Source organism: Cupressus sempervirens, chromosome 7, assembly GCF_028749045.1.
Source record: "Cupressus sempervirens isolate cs-2001-9-10 chromosome 7, ASM2874904v1, whole genome shotgun sequence".
Lineage (NCBI taxonomy): Eukaryota > Viridiplantae > Streptophyta > Pinopsida > Cupressales > Cupressaceae > Cupressus > Cupressus sempervirens.
Genome location: NC_143124.1, coordinates 324074159 through 324092475, shown reverse-complemented (window position 1 = coordinate 324092475; position 18317 = coordinate 324074159). Strand labels below are relative to the sequence as shown.

Genomic DNA, 18317 nt, shown 5'->3' with positions numbered 1-18317 from the left:
TTGGATCGGCTGTTCCATCACCATCAAACTTTGGCAATTTTTCCTTTGGTTCAGCCATTACTATTCGAGTTGGAGGTACTTGTGTGCTCGCACTGTTTTGCACTCCCGCGTTGTTTTGCACACCCACGCTGTTCTGCGCACCCGCACTGTTATGCACACCCACGTTGTTCTGCACACCTACATTGTTTTGGACAGTTGTCTTATTTCCAACAGCCGCGTTATTTGGTGAAGAAGGGTCTTCATTAAGCGAAGTTGTTTGTTCCGAAAGTGTATCACAGACGAAGAGTTCACTCTACGCTCGTGATCCCTCGGCACTCTGAGCCATGCGAGTTAATTCCCTTCCGTTTAGATTCTCTTCCCTCGGCATATACTGGTTAAGAAATTCCTTCCTTGTCATTTCCACCAAATCTAACTGCTGTCGAGTCTTTTCCAACAATTCTTCGGTGCTTCGGTGTACTTTGGCAATCTGCTGAAACCTTCGTCTTCGTTCAGCCTGTTGTGCCAAAATTAAATTCCCTTGTGCGGTGTGTATTTCATCTTTTTCCTTTAGCTTATTCTTATTTTTAAGCTAATTCGGCATTAGTCTTCATTCCTCTACCTTCGGTCCAGGTCCATGGGGCAACGGCGCCAAATGTTTACCATATGAGGTAAATAGTTTAATGCATACAGACAATAGACAAGAACATGTAACACAACAGTACTCCTTTTATTATTCGCATATATGCCGAAGAGATTACATAGTGCTTCCAATGATGATTCCAACAATGATCTAAAGTCCATTCCGGACGGTGTACTTATACCATTCCGAAGGGGTGACTCAACCATCACGCATCCTTTCGAATGCTAATCTACCCGTCGGCTATTTTATAACTTTACCGACAACAAAAGTCCTTCACATAACAAACTTGAAACCTCACGTGGGCATTTTGAGCATGATATTCAAGGTGAAATTGATGATTCCCCTTTATTTAAAACTCCTAAGTTCGTTCAAAAGAATCTGAAAGACGAACAAGGACTACTAGAAAGGATGATATTCAAGGTGAAAGTTTGAGCATGATATTCAAGGTGAAATTGATGATTCCCCTTTATTTAAAACTTCTTCTAAGTTTGTTCAAAAGAATATGAAAGAAGAACAAGGACTACTAGAAAGGATGTTAATTATTTTGAAGGTGATGATCTTCAGTTCATGTCTTTGTGTAAGCCAAAATGTTATGAAGAGACAGCCAAGGATGAGAATTGGATTGCAACAATGCAAAGAGAAATAGAGAAAATCGGCAAGAGCAATACTTGGAAGCTTGTGCCAAGACCGAAGGACAAGGACGTGATAGGGATAAAATGCATGTTTCCTAATAAGGTAAATAAAGAAGGTAAAGTTGTTAGAAACAAAGCTCGGTTGGTTTGCAAAGGCTACTCAAAGTTGAAGGTGTGGATTTTGATGAGTCTTTTGCTCCCGTTGCTAGGCTAGAAGCAATTAGAATATTTCTCACTTTTGCTTCCTTCAAAGGTTTTAATGTATTTCAAATGAATGTCAAATCAGCATTCTTAAATGGTGACTTGAATGAAGAAGTTTATGTGGAACAGCTGGATGGTTTTGTGTTGACTAATGATTTGGACTATGTCTGCAAGCTGAAAAAGGCACTCTATGGCTTAAAACAAGCCCCTAGGGCTTGGTATGACAGGTTGGACAACTACTTACAGCAGCAAGGATTCAAGAAAGGGTATGTGGATAGCAATTTGTATGTCAGCAATGAAGGTAACAACACTCTTATTGTTCTTGTCTATGTTGATAATCTGATTTTTAGTAGTGATAACTCCGAAAAGAACAAGAAATTTGCTGATTGTATGAAAAATGAATTTGAAATGTCTATGATGGGGGAGCTATCTTATGTTCAGCTTCAAGACAACTCAGTTTCAGGAATATTCTTGTATCAATATGGGTTATCATCAATGAAAAATAGGGGGAGATTGTTAGTATTTTTCATTTCAATGTTCTAGGCTGAATGACTTGTTTTCACGAGAAAATGAAGTCCATGGAAAGTTAGTCCACAAAAAAGTCTGTCCACAAGGAAGTTTTGAACGGGACAGTTCTCCACAAAAAGTTTGTCCACAGGAAAGTTTGTCTACAATAAAGTTCGTCATGGGAAAGTTTTTCCATAGGAAAGTTGTCCACAGGAAAGTTAGTCCATGGGAGAATGTTAGTCCATGGGAAAGTGAAGTCTATTGAAGAATATTTAGTCCACGGGAAATGGTTCCACAGAAGTGCTTCTTGTAGTTTGTTTCTTTAAGTTGCCCAGTGTTGACCTCCTTGGCAGTATTTTTTCATTGCACCCTTCGTAATTGTCGACACTCTGTGGGATTCTTGAATTTATGATCAAAAGATGTAATGATCATACTTCAACAGTTACCTTTATGCAAGTAGCAATGAGAATATTATGGACTGGTTGTGTACCCATGTCAAAGACACGTTTTTGATATGCCTGCAGAGAGAGGAAAATAAAGAGGTTTTTCAATTCTTTAGGTAGAGTGTGAATCAAAGGGTGAAATTTTCATTTGAAGCAAGAAAATAGTGATAGAATGTAAGGAAGAAATTGTTGCATTTGTATTCTTGTCTACAGTGTTTTATCACTTCATGATAAAAACAAGTTTAAAAACTTGTTATAATGCATTTTCTTCATCAGTTAGCTAGGGGTTCTGGCCTTTATTTTTAGTTGCCTCAGTCTGATCAGGTTCAAGCCTTCTTTTTGTTGGGAAAGTTGGAGCCTTGGATGTATTGGGTTATAGCCCACATTTGTAGTGATTAGTGATACCGTGGTTTTTACCCAAAAGGGTTTCTACGAGATAAATTCATGTGTCTTTGTTTTTCTTTGTGTTCTTTCAGTAGCTTTTACTTTTAAATTTTTGAAATATTGATTCACCACCTCCCCCTCTTAGCATTTCTTAAGGCTTTCAAAGGTGGATTGGAGAATCCTATGTAAATGTTTGCAAGCCTTTGGCTTCTCTAAGAAATGGATCAATCTGATTTTTGAATGCATATCCACTCCTAAGTTTTCTATTTTGGTCAATGGATCCCTAGAAGGTATTTTCTCACCATCTAGAGGCATCAGAAAGGGGGGTCCTATTTCCCCCCTTCCTCTTTATCCTAATGTCAGAAGCCCTAAGAAGGGCATTTGGTAGTTTCAAATCTAATCACTCTCTTAAGGGTATCCAATTATCCAAAGAGGAAGAAACTACAACTACTTGTGGTTCCACAACACATGCCCATTTTTCAACTTCGGGAATGGAGACCCCCTTTATTTCACACAAAAGGTCGTTCCTCAAAATAGGGTATCTTTCAAGGTGCCTTGGGGAGTGAAACTTTGTCGTTCAGGTTTAGGAGTCTGGTCAGTTAGCATGAATTTTAACCCCTAGCACCAGTATACTGATGTTTATCTTTTGTGTAGGTCATCATGGCATCCTCATCATTTGTAGCACAAAACATTATCATGGTATTGCATGTGCATTTTCAAAATAGGGGCCTTGGGATTTCAGATAGAAGAAGCGAAAGGAGTTCAAGTCTATGACAATGTTGGACTACAAGGAGGGCGTAGATCATCAAAAAGATCAGGAATAAGTACACTAAAATGCTCCTAGACCTTGTCTGAGAAAAACCCAAAAAATGTTTTCAAAATTGAGAACTCTGATTTTTGGGTGAATTGAGCACCTTGCACATTTCCTTGAAGGTGTGCTTTTCAAAAGATGCATTTTTCACAAGGTGCATTTTTCAGAACGTGCACTTTTTAGGTGTACATTATAATTTTGAATATGCATAAGTTAAAGGACTCCAGAAGGTGCAAAGGTGCACAATTCTAAAGTCTTGAAGATGCCTAAGGTCCCAAAGATGCTAAGATCCGTAGGTGCACAATTTTACAAGTTTTGAAGAGCAAAATGCATAGGTGCGCAAGGCGCGCAAATGGGCATAAATCATCAAAAAGATCAAAATAAGTACACGAGTGATCCTAGACGTCATTTGAGAAAAACCCAAAAATCATTCTTAAATTTGAAAACTTTGATTTTTTGGTGAATTGAGCACCTTGCGAACTTCCCTAGAGGTGCGCAAGTGTGCAATTTGAAAATTTGGTGAATGAATTGTCTATAAAGGTGCGTAGGTGTGGAAGTGCGTAGGTGTAAAGGTGCGCAATTTGAAGATTTGGTGAATGAATTGTCTCTAAAGGTGTGTAGCTGTGAAAGTGCGCAGGTGCGCAATTTGAAGACTTGGTGAATGAATAGTCTCTAAAGGTAGCTGCGCATATCTAAAAACATCTAGAGGCCCCCGAGGTCCCAAACATTACCATGGCTACCTTATCTTCTGTAATAGCTAAGATCACACTCAAACCCATGACTTTCATGTTCTAGGGAATGCCCAAGAAGTCACACTTCATGATTTCCACAAGGAAGTGAGGGCAAAGAATGAAGCTTTAAACTTGTTTGCTCCTCAAGAAATCACCTCCACTATCCAAAAGTTCAAAGGAGAACATACATTCATCATTTTGGTAGAAGGTCAATAGGACCCAGATGATGGAAACTGAAAATTGTGGAGTTGGAAAAATTCACTTTGGAAAATTGTGGTGTTAGAAAAATTCCAACTCTTCAAAATGTGTAGGCGGAAAAATTCTCACTCTCGATAAATTGTAGAGTTCAAAAAATTCTCACTTTAAAAAATTGTGGAGTTAGAAAAAATTTGACTTCGGAAAATTGTGGAGTTGGATAAATTCTCACTATGGAATATTGTGGAGTTAGAAAAATTCACTCTTGGAAATTTGTGGAGTTAGAAAAATTCTTTCGATTTTGGGTTTTTCATAGAGGTGCGCTTTTTAGAAAGTGCACTTTATTCAAAGGTGTGCTTTTCAAAAGGTGCGCCAACAATTTTGAAGATGAAGCAGTGCGCCAACACTTAATTGTTAGTCGCTATTTTTGAGCATTTCATGCATCGGAAATGCATTTTGACGGCAATTCAATTCCCAAAAACACCTAGAGAAGGCTAAGCTTGCCTTTTTAGAAGTCCCAGTGACTCTCAAATCATCTCATGACTTCTCTCTTCTTATCTTTTTCTTCTTTCATTTTTTTAAGTCGTGTAAAGGCTACAAGGGTAGAGACCTACTTAGCACATTTTATAGAGTCAATTTGTATGTAATACTTTTTTTTAAAGAGGGGTAAATGCTTTGACTTGGAGCTAGGAACCAGTAAGGCCACAAATGGGGGACCTCATCCCCATTTGATTTGAACCTTGATGGCAAGGATAACAACTCAACAACTTAACCATCACAACATGCCACTATTGGCAATTTGTATGTAATACTAATTAGCTTTATTTTATTAGTTTTTTAGCATGAGTTTGCATTAGAAGTGTTAAGTTCTAGATCGCTGCAAATATATTAGCACTGCCATAATATGTGGTACATTTTACAAATACAACTTCCTCTCATATTTATATTGAGCATAGGACATGAATAGACATGGCCCTTCATGGGACATGTCTATTCGATAATCATATACTTAATATTAGTCATAATATATTAATTTATTAATTTATATATGCATATTTACAATATATATATAAATTTTATTATATTAATTTCTCTCAAATAATAATAAACTAACATATATAAATTATATCTAATATATGTTGAACACAAATATATAACGAACAAAGGCATCTGAATTGACTAAACTTTAGCACTCTCTTAGTCAAGACGGATAAAAGCATTTTGATAATCAAAGGTAAAGGACGATCAGTATTTTGAATAACCCAAAGATGATCAACAATTATCATCTAAGCTCTTAGCTATTAAAATACCTAATATGCATTTATACAAATAAACCCAAAGATAATCAACATGATGACATCTAAGCTCTTAGTTGTTAGTCTCACAAAATGCATACTTATCTCATACCCAATATGCAACTATACAAACAACTCAAAGATAGTCAATTTAATGACATCTAAGCACTCAATTGTAAGTCTCACAAAATGCATATTCTCATGATTTTAGTACAACACTTAATATGAACAACATAGTTATCAATAAGATTATCTCCTTATAATAACTTTCACAAAAATATCACATGAAAGACATTTCTTTCAATAAGATTTACAAGATTACAATAATTTGGATACAACAAATAATATGAATCTCAATTTATTGAGATTTGTACTCGGGAAACATTATCATACGAAGACCTTCTTGGAATGTTTCCACTTTGGTTCTGGCAAGGGACTTGGTAAGGATATCAGCAACCTGATACTCTGTAATTAAGCTCAATTACATTTTCTCAACCATATCTCGCACATAGTGATATGGCAACTCAATGTGTTTAGACCTATAATGAAACACTAGATTTAGAGAGAGCTTACTACAACTTTGATTATCACAATAGATTATAGAAGGTTTCAAAGGTTTCTTGAATAGATCAGAGACAAGCTTTCTTAACCATATTGCTTCTTTGGTTTACTCATGAATTGACTTAGAGCATTTACTGCATAACATATATTGGGTCTAGTATTTACTAAATACATTAAAGATCCAATAATTTGATGGTAAAGAGTGGGGTCAACATCTTTAGAGTCTTTAGTTTCTTCTTTTAGTTTTAGAAGATTTGCTTCCAAGGGTGTCTTCATAGGTTTGATTTCCATCATTCCAAATCTTCCTAATATCCAATGTATAACATAGAATTTAGCCAACTAAAGTTGCCACACATCAACACTCCCTCTTAGCTAGGGAGGATAAACATGACATATAGTACACCATTGGTAATATTAGGAATGACAAGGTTTTAAGGATTTGTTTGGTCAAAAGATATCCATCATAATGATATCACATTTGATATCACAAGTCTTGGTCTTCTAGAATATCGACATTCAATATCCACCAAGTACTTATAAAGTTTTGGTATCACATCTGATATCAAGAGTATTAGCCTCCCAGAATACCAATGATATTCACCAAGTACTCAGAAAGTTTAATCTCAAGATACAAGCTATTGTAATATCATCACCTAACTTCTGCAAATACAAGTGACATCATTTGAAAGCCCTCACCTCCTTATGATGTACATAGAGGGTAGGCCCATTAAATCACAGTCACAAGATATATTCATGAAGCACAGTCCTCTTGACTACTACAATATTGATCTCTGGAGAATCCATCTCCACATGGTTTACTCCCTCTAAATCAACATGATCGAGATCACCGAAGGTTGACTAAATCATATCCTCTATCTGCTCACTCTCTTTCAAGGTTGCCTCTAATAAAATGTCACGACTCCCTCTTAATATCAATCTCCTTCCTACATGAACATCCTCAAAGAGAAAAGATCAAGGCACATAACTCTCTTACTATAAAAAAGAATATTCTTATTGATCTCATAGAATATCAATCATTTCTTAAATAAAAAATTGTTTATATATAACTCATCTAATCTTAAGAAATTCACAATCTCCTACATATGTGCATTCCTATATTGTTAAATATATAATTTGTTATCATTGTTTCTAATGTTATATCTCATAACATTAGAATTTATAACTCAACATGCAATATTTTATCAATATTCAAATCATGATTTTCTAACTATATTAAAAAATTCATATATACCTTTATACCTTTCCAATGTAGTGACTTACATTTCTATATATATTGTCAAGCTCAGTCGATGAAATATGATGCTCGTATCCATTACATTTAATATTCAAAGGTGGTCCAATCATGAAGGGGACGGGAACTCTTCCTATTATGTTATGCCCTCCATGTAGAATGACAATTTTGGCTTTATTGCCACCTTTGCAGGTCGAGCCAAATTGGTATGCACACATGGATGCATACAAATCTAGTTGTCTTTTCAATATATGTGTGTGTGATTGTAAATCTGCTCACCACCGTTTGGTCGGTTGACGTTACTTCTCTAATTTTAATCTATCATTATAGCATATGGTAATGAGCCATCAGTTTACAATCATATCATTATATCTATATGGTGTCCACTTGGAGATATCCGAATGGAGATAATCTCCATGGCAAGGGAGGTATCCAATGGTTTCGCTTCTATTTTGGGACCTTTTAAAATCATGTCCATAATCTGTAAATATTTGCTCTTTGCATTCAAGGGAATAACACATTTGCTCTCTCTTAAGTGACTATCATTCATTGCACTTGTCTCCAACTATATTATTCACACATTATTTTGATGTAGTCCATAATATTTCTTTATGCATCACAATTCATCGCACACACATGGTGATAATTGTAAAGCTCTCGTAGTTCCTTCAATATAGTCCTAGACATCCCGCCCCACCAATTTCCAAGGAAGTGGGTCTTCTTGGATTATCCATCGTCGTACCACCATTGCTAAAGATTCATTTCCCACTATCAAATTGTCACAAATTAAACTTCACGCTCAGCAAAAAAGTTATTAATTATTAAGGCCCACGGTTATACATTACACCAACCTTAATGAATAATATTTTTCTGTCCATGCCATAGGAAGACTCACAGTGACTTGGCGGGGGTTCCTTTCATCCAACATGGGTCTTTCTTCATGCAGGTTTGATTCATTTACAACAAGCTCGAGCCCCACATCAGCATGGCAAGCCCAAACCAACATCCATTTTCCTTGTACTTGGGAGTCTGTGTAAAAACTTTAACGAGGAGGTCCTTTCCCATGTGACGATCCAACAAATTTGATCCAACACCATGCAAATTCATTGGCTCCATATCGACTTCACACACATGATATTCACAAATTCATCATTCATAAGTATAGTGGCTACATCCAAATATTTGACTGAGATTCACCATCTTAATTCACTTGCCATGTAATTCCTCTTATATTTTCCCCATCACTCCATTTAATAAGTTAACACTGTAATGTTATGAACCAATTTTACCATATTATGTTTCTACGTGTGTTCAACACACGCCTCCAAGTCTTCTTTAAAGTTAGATTCTTGTGATCGACACACAACTCCAACTTTTCTTTGTATCATACAACAACATCTATGCAAACAATTGCATTTGACATGGTTGATAATTTGGAGAGTAGAAGCTCATTCAATTCACTAGCTATCTTAATGCTAGAGCATGATGTCTCATATTGAACCCTTAATGTTATCACTTGCGAACTCAACGCTTGCATTCCCTGGTCGATTTTTTTCCTCAATAGTTATAGTCTCTCTAAATAATATCTCAATCAATACTGGTGAGATGATCTCCGAGAAGACAACTAGCTTTGTATCTGATCTGTGATATTCGCATATATAAAATCCTAATGTTTCCAAGGCACTAGTAGCCCGAGCATCCCAAGGAGTCATTCTTTATCTTGTGCCCAACATCAAGAGAATCTTGGTTTGAACCAAATCTGCCACCACTTCCACATGCCAACAACCAATCAAAGAATCCTGATATGCTCACACACTCAATAATCTGTTAGCCAAAGCCATGGCCACATATTGCCGGTAGTTCAACTTGTATGTCCACCAGTGCCTCAATGCATAGATTTGATAGCCAATTTTGGAGCCAACTATCTATCCTGTAGTCAATCCATTGCCTACACAACATCATGGCCTTTAAATACATAAACCTAGAGAGAAAAGTCGCACGAGCATAGATCTCTATAGCCCATCTCATACTAAATCCACCTCATCATTGGCATCACAACCCAACTAGCCCCACTTGATCGATATATAGATCATCCAAGTTCTCCCATCCAACGATACTAGGAGAATAATCCATTTGTCCCAATGGTAGTGACAATCCATATTGTGTGTGTTTTTTAAGACAGACCTCATCGAAATGAAATAGTATTGACAACGAATGCACAATTCATCTGAACACAATTGACAATCGCGTAGATCTATTAGACATGCAAGATCTAGTTAGTCAAGGACAATGATCAAATTTTCCACGCAATGTATAATTTGAAGTGTTATGATTGCAAAAAATAGAGCCTGCAATTATCGCCAATATGAAGAAGTGAGCCCACAATGGTTTTGGGGTCCTAGCAAATAATCTCATGCATGGTAATCACACTATTAGCCACTGGTCTACACAACCCTGATCAAATAATTAATCCTCTTCATGGATTCAATGATATTATCTTTTTCCATCTTGAGATATTAACTTCCTTGGTCTCATTAAATTTTTGGTCACCGTGATGCCTGATATTTGATCAAAGTCCAAGCGAACACAAATCTAGAGCTGTAATGCATGTCCGACCAAAAATTTGTCTGCTATTATCTGATATTTTATTTTTCTATAATTGGATCTTCCTCCCAGGTTTTGCTCTGATACCATGTTAAGTTCTGGATGGCCGCAAATATATTAACACTGCCATAATATGTGGTATATTTTACAAATGCAACTTCCTCTCATATTTATATATTGAGCATAGGACATGAAGAGACATGTCCCATGAAGGGACATGTCTATTCAATAATCATATACTTAATATTAATCATAATATATCAATTTATTAATTTATATATGTATGCATATATATACAATATATATATATATATAAAGTTTATTATATTAATTTCTCTCAAATAATAATAAACTTACATATATAAATTATATCTAATATATGATGAACACAAATATATAACAAATGAAGGCATCTGAATTGACTAAACTTTAACAAGAAGAGCTCTCACTCCTAACACAAAAGGAGAGGATTTATTTTAAATACATGGATGTATTATGTACTCCAGCCCGATATTTTGATGCAATAATAAATGCTATTGGCGCTCTCATTCTGAGTGTAGTAAATCTTGCCGGAGTGTGTTATTTTTTGTGAATTCATGTTCATGAATGATAATGGAGCTAATGGTTTTATTGCATTTTTATAATTGTGCGATCTTTTAATTCTAGTGTTTGCCTTATGTCAACAAATTTCGTTGTTGTGATGAATTGGAGAAAGGATCACTATTGCTCTCACAATGTTTTGTCTTGTGGGAGCACACTTTCCATGGCCTCGTGATTTGATGAATTGTGAAACATTTTTCAATTTTCATTAAAGTTCCCATCGACGATCACATCAGTGGAGTTGAGGAATCGTTGCTTCTAATTTCATTGGTTTTCGACCAGATCCTTTTAATAATTTAATTTGCCGATGTGTTGTTACTTTGGCTTATGTCCGTTAGGAATTTCTCTCACTTTAAATCTATCGTTACTCTATTTTTGTTATTTGCTTTTTAAACATTTGGTTAAAATAGGAATTCATATAGTTGCATTGATTAGAAATTGCATTCATCATAAAAAGGAAAAACAAAAAAATATTGTTCTTTGTGGCTACGTTTCAACAAAGTTATGCAGAATTGGTAGATACCAACAAAGGCCTCTTTGTGAACATTCACATTTATCTTCAATTGAGCTACCCAACAGGTTGAAAAACAGCCATCTGCAACCTTGGAGTTAGTCATTGACCAACTTTTCAAGAGAGAGATTCGAGAGAAGTTATGTCATTAGCATCGTGCAAAACGACTGCTTAACACAACTCACCAGCAATTTGTTGATGACACAATGTTATATGGGAAAGCTAGCATTAGGGAAGACAAATCCTTCAAAAGGATTCTCTAGACTTACATGTTAGCATCTGGACAAGAAATCAACCTATCAAAATCAGAAAATTTTCTTCTTCAACACTAAGGAAACCTTGGAAATTAAGATCAATAAAACTCTAAATATTGAAAATGGATCTCTCCCTTGAAGGTATCTGGGAGTCCAATTAGAACAGGGGAAAAGAATCTCCTCTAGCTAGAATATTCTTATTGGCAAAGTCAAAGCCAAGATTTAATCCTAGAAAGGAAAATGGCAATCTTTAGCGGGAAGAATCACCTTGCTTAAGTCAATTCTGTCTAGTATGCCAATCTTTCAACTATCAATTCTAAATTTGTCAGCCCAAAAAAGGACGATATCAATAAAATACTAAAAGACTTCCTCTGGCAAGCTCAAAAAGTAAGAAAAAGGTGTCCCTCCTAGCTTCGGTATCAGAAACCTAAAAGACCAAGCTATGGCCCTTGGGGCCAAACTTATATCGAGAATGATTAGATTCCCTCATTTAAAGAGGGCTTGAGTTCTTTACAATAAATATCTGAATACCACTCAGTATCCTTAGAACTAAACCCCCCCCCCCCCAAGTGGGTCTAAATTGTGGAATTTGATGCTATGTTGCAAATTTATTATCCCTAATAAAGTTACATGGAAAATTGGTTAAGTAGATCAAGTTCGAATTTGGATTGTTCCATGGGGAGGTTATCAAATAATTATAAACATGGTAAATTTACAGTCTTCCAGAAAGATTCTGGAAAACAATCTGGGCCCATATTTAATAAATTATGCAGAAAAGGTGACAGTTCTCCGGAAGGCTGGAAATGGACGCCATTTTCAACCATCAACATCCCTCCTAAGGAAGCTGAAAGCTTGCAGCCATTATTCAAGGAAAGGTATATCACCTTTACGGGATAGGACGACATGTTGATTTAGGATGGATCCACAAATGGCGAATATAACTCTAAAGACGGCTATAAGTACATTTATTGTCTTAGAAATCACCCCAAGATGGCAATGCCCCAATCTCTTTGTTGGGATCCCTTATGTTTTCCCAAAGTTGGAGCCTTCTCTTGGTTAGCCCTCCAAAAGAGAATTCTAACTACAGATAGAATCAAGAGAATCGGATTTCCCATATGTGAAATTGTTAAGGAAGATGCTGAACATATCCTTCTTAATTGCTCATATGTATCTCATGTCTAGCACTAGTTTTGTAATAAAATGAGCTACAAATTGGCCTTGCCAAATTCAATTTTATACTTCTTACAGTCCTAGCCTAAGATGAATTATGGCTTCATCTTTCAGGGTTTATAGATCATCTCCCCTTCCATCATTCTATGAGAATTTTGGAAGGAAAGAAATAGGAGAATCTTTAAACATGTGAGTATGTCTCATGACTTATTTTCAAAATAGAGGCTTCCATTATTGAAACATTGAATTGCAAAATCATAAGTCACAATGGGACAACACTGCAAATGTCTTCTTGGGATGATAAGATGAGAAATCAATGGCCAAAATTAAAACTTCCCCCTTTTTACGCTAAGGGAGGCAACGAGAGCAAGGAAAAAAGAGCTCATTGTGTCTGGTCCCCTCCTGCAGAGAATGGGTCAAACAGAACTTTGATGGTTCTTCTAGAGGCAATCCAGCGATAGCTGGTATTAGATATATTAGAAATCATCATGGAGAGATTGTAAAATGTTAAAAATCAATAGGCAAGATAATTAATAACGAAGCAAAACTAAGGGAACTTATAGAGGGCCTTTGGATTTGCTCAAAGCTAAATCTTAATCATGTAGAAATTGAGGGTGATTCAACCAAAGTGATTAATGCTTTCCAAAATCAATCAATGCTCAATTGGAAATTGAATACTTTAGTAACCAAGGCTATGGAGTTAGCAAAAAAAAAATTTTAAATAACAATCAATCATAAATAGAGAGAGGGAAATAGTATTGTGGACAATTTAGCTATCAAGGGGACATATGGTATTAGCGAAACCATCATCTTTCCTCACCCATACCCACCTTAATTACCAATGCTTAAAAATATTAATAAAAAACCATAATTGAACCATCAAATTTAATTTATTAAACGATAGTGTTATATAGAATCAATATTTGGCTCAATTCATCAAATGTACTTGCTATAACTATTAATTCCCACTTAGGCCTTAGGCAGGGTGGTGTGTCCTTGTCATATTCTCTCGTCCCCACATACGTCTTAAATGCTCATTCCATCTTGGGTATTGCTGACATTTATTTCTTCTTTTCATTCCCTATTAAAGGAGAATGTTTGGCTTTGTTCTACACTTCGAAAGCCATGGAAACTCCCATCAAGCTCACTACCCCATCCTGACTCATGGCTTTTGATAAATCAATTAAGCTAGATAAGATAAGGCAATTTGTGCTGGTAAGAAATAAAATTATCTAGAAAGCAGTACTCCAATGCTTGGGTACTCAATACATTAACTACCCTAATAGATTTCGCTCCAATGCGGACATAGTCGCCATGTTCATAGCGGTAGCAAAGGCAATTCTATGCAAACAATGCCATCATCGCTAGCCTTTTTCGGGAACTGTTCGAGAATGAGCTATTGGGTGGTCTAGACACAACTCTAACGAACATTAGAGGGGATCTTATGATTCCATTGGCAGCTAACTACAACTTGTTATACATTAGGGGGGAGCTAGTACCAACATATCCCATAATCTTCACAAAAGACCCAATAGGATTCTAGGAGGATAGAGAGGTCTACGAAAGGAACCACTGATTCCTCCACTTCTTTGTAATACTAGACCCCGTTGAAGAGGATTGGCTCGAAAGGTACTTTGAGGAAGGCATTTTACATGACCGTTGTCTACAAGCTTTCATATAGGACATGTGTGTGGCCTTTAGGAAGAAGTAGTGGTTGAAGCTGATTTCTTTTAAGAACTTTTTGTTTATCACTTGTTTTTTATTTTAAAAAAGAAAAATTTGTATATATTTTGATAAACTATCGAAAAACATTATGAACAATATTTAGGAAGTATGTGAAGTTTGAACATATATATTTACCTAACTTCGTGATAAATATTGTCGATAACAGTAATGAAGCCCAAAATTTTAATCTCCATTTGTGAAATGATATGGCAGATGAATGACAAAATGGTATTTTCAGTGTCAGAAAGCTTCATCATTGTATGGACAAAATGAGTATCAGAGACGATTGAAATACATAATAGTAAGATCAGATCAATATATTCACTACGATAGAAGCAACATAAAACAACTGTATATTCCTTTGGTAGAACCAAGCAATTGTGGACTCACAATGTGCACTTATAGTTACATGTATCTCGAACATATAAGGGAGTTACAAATATGAAGGTCCATATAAACATTATTGTCAAAGAGCCTTCAAGAAATGAGAAGTAATAGCTTCAGAACACACAGAAAGTACAAACAAAAGAAATTCCAAGCATGCTATGATTTAAATCAAAATGAATGAAAACGTGTTATAAACAACAAATTATATACAGAATGGAAACTGCACTTGTTCAACCTATGATGACCTTTCATGATTATTTGCTCTCATCCCCAGTGTTGGGTACTTTTGAAGTATAGGAATTGATTTGGGCCATGCCCACACATTACTAGTATTGTTCTTACTTGAATTTGAAGGTGCTAGAGATATACACATTGCCAAGAGTCTTCAGGTATAACTCAGAATGAAGGATATTACTATCGAATTGCATTCAGAGGAATCCAAAAAAAACATGAAACACAACCATCAAATGTCAAAAATACATTGAAGAAGGCTACCTCCATTAAGAAACGCAAGTATGGGGCATTCAGAACCTTAGACGGCAGCAAATGAGGATGTAGGTGCCTCTTTGAATTGTTTCGAGAAGGTGATAAAGCTCCAAACAATTGTCCACCATGGAGGTTCGAAGAATGCCCATAATCAATACTAAACCGAAACAAAGGATGTACAACAGTTGATAACATTACAGCTAGTTCTGATATCGGAACTTGTTCAAAGGTTGCAAAGGTAATGGTAATAAGGCTTGTACAAAATAAAACATAAAGACTCAAACCCGCCGCATCTACAAAGGATATCAAGTCACAATAAATATACCAGCTATAGGAAGCAAGGATTACTGTAGTATATTTCAAACACACACAATGATGGAGATTATAAAAGTCTAATATGTTCGAAATACCAAGAAAGAAGAGTCGAGCACTGACAAGAAGGCTCCACGTCGGAAGAGCTCCTCACAAAAAACAACACAATGGTTAGATGCCCCATACAAACTAAAACGATGTTAGAATGTAACTGGGACATCATCAGGAGTTATACAAGAATAGCACGAGGCTTTGATTTTGTCCAATATTCAGACCCTGAAGATGGCGACAGAAGCCAAACATTACATATTATCTATGAATAGTGATGATTTGTCAATAATTAATCTTCGCAACAATAATTAATAAAAGAATGGTTAGATTTTTAAATATAATAACAAATAGGTGTCTCTTTGGAAGAGACGTATCTGTTAAGTCAAATGAAGATATAAATATGGAAAAATATATTCAATCCACAAGACACATTCGATGAATAAGCATTTTAAAGAAACAATATTTTATGTTTATTTGTCTAGAGGAATAAGGAGCTAAAATATGACTTTGTGATATATTCTAGTATTATATTTCAATGTTTTATAAGAGCTTGCGGCTTTTTTATTATTGATTATTTAAATGGCATGGAGAATTAAATTGCATTTGATTCGTCCTTTGTAATCATTTTTTAATTCTATAAACAATTTAGGTCAAATAAGTGGACGAGGTCATCTATGACATTTTAAACACTATCATCGTAGATATTGTCAAATATTTAATTGTTTCTGAATGTGTCCAATCTATCTCCTCGACCTTAGGAGTTAAAGTGGAATTTGGACTAGTTTAGAATTGTGTATATATATTTGATCTGTCGCGTCTTGATTATTAAACCATTTATAGTTTGTGTATAGAACATTATAAATTTGTACATTATAATCTTCGTTGTAGTTGACTTTGTTGCTCGAATAAGCTAAATCACTGGTCTTTTATCATTGAACTATGGGATTTATATTTGAAGTCAAAAAATCTATAACTTCCTTCTTACAACCCTCAAATCCATTGTTAAAATCTTATACAATTCATTCAATTCAAACACTCAGCATTCAGTTTCATTTTAATTGAGTTCAAGGACTTTGTCAACTGAAGAACTCTCCAAAGCTTAATTTTGTTATAGAAAAGCCTTGAACAAAGAAGTCAGAGTTTGAGGTGAAGGTCTACCCGCCTAGGTGTAGCGGAGCCTAAAGTGCAAGGGAATTAAGGTGATTCTCGTTTGTTGGCCAGAACTGATTGCAGAATCTGTTGGAGAATTGGCAAGCTCTTGGATTTGCAATCTATGGTTTTGGGAACCAACAAACAGCATGAACTTATTTCAAAGCACTGGGAATGCTCCAAAGTACAAGTTTTATCAAACTATCTAGGTGACTAAGTTTTCAAAGAGATTATCATGTTTTATTTTTGTGTTTGAAAGTGGGCTCAATATGTGTCCTTTTTACTATTTAAAAGGTCGGGTATCTTCAACTTAAGTAGAATAAAGTTCCTGGGTATGCTTTAAATCTATTTTTTTCAGAAGGTTACTTCAATTCAAGAGTTGTTTCAATTCAAGACTTTAATTTTTTTAAAGAATCATAATTTGTTTAAACCTCATTTAATTTTAGTCCGTAAAGATTAATTTTCACTTGATGTATACAACTAAGTCTTCTTTAAAATTCATCTTGCCTCTAAATACTGTTGTGGCCATTTCCCACAAAAACAGGAAAGTGGTTGCTTAGAGTCAGAAAATTGATATTACAAAGCTATTTCTTTTAATGGGACTACTTTCTATATGTTCTAATGGAGTAAAATCTTTCAGAATTAATGGTAGAGCACTTATTATTATGAAGGCTCATCCTATGAGGGTATTCGTGTCTGAGGGGCTTGATTGTATTAAAAGGATCTGCTAAGCAGTTAAAGACTGTGCTGAATCCACTTAGCTCTAAATTTCGATTCAGATTAAACTCTAAGGTTCAAACACAATATTAAAACTTATTAATTGTTGATGCTTGGCTGAGTTCTGTACTGTAAATGGGAAAGTCAAGGGTATTACTAATTAAATTTGATACAAGTTAAATTCGATAGGTCTTTATCTATGGATCCCTCTCTGTGGTTAATGCTCGGATAATGGAAGGATCTAATAGCTAGCTCCTTTATATGCAATTTCTCTAAGTTACGATTTAAATTGATGCTCTAATGCTCTGTCTAGTCTTGAGAAAGGGTTGTTGTGGTTACTGCTTGACAGGTTTTCCCGCACTTGATGCTTCTCAGGATTAACTGCTAGTTTGTTATGCTCTACAAAGCTTCAGAGATCTCAGAAGATTATATGAAGGATGTCAGGCAGCGGTTAATGTCTGGTTAATGTCTCTGTTGAACATAAAATTATGTAATTTCTCTACTAAGAGATTCATGTAATATTGCTTCTGAATGTATTTAAATCTAATTACAAAATATGTATTTTTTTTAGAAAATGTAAACGGGGGTATGCCCTCTTCAAGTCCCTTTATAGGACATTTGGATTTTGTACAGGACTTCAGTCCTAGGCTACACCAGGGATTTCTTAAACCCATTCTTTTTCCCCTGGTGCCTGCATGTGAATGGGGTACATTGTAAATA

At 35.5% G+C, this 18317-nt stretch overlaps 1 protein-coding gene across 14 annotated transcripts in view; it reads right to left on the bottom strand.

Annotated features, from left to right (window-relative positions):
• The window catches only part of DNMT2 (DNA methyltransferase-2), a 183555-nt gene that overhangs the window by 73856 nt on the left and 91382 nt on the right, over positions 1 to 18317 (bottom strand). The window lies entirely within an intron of this gene.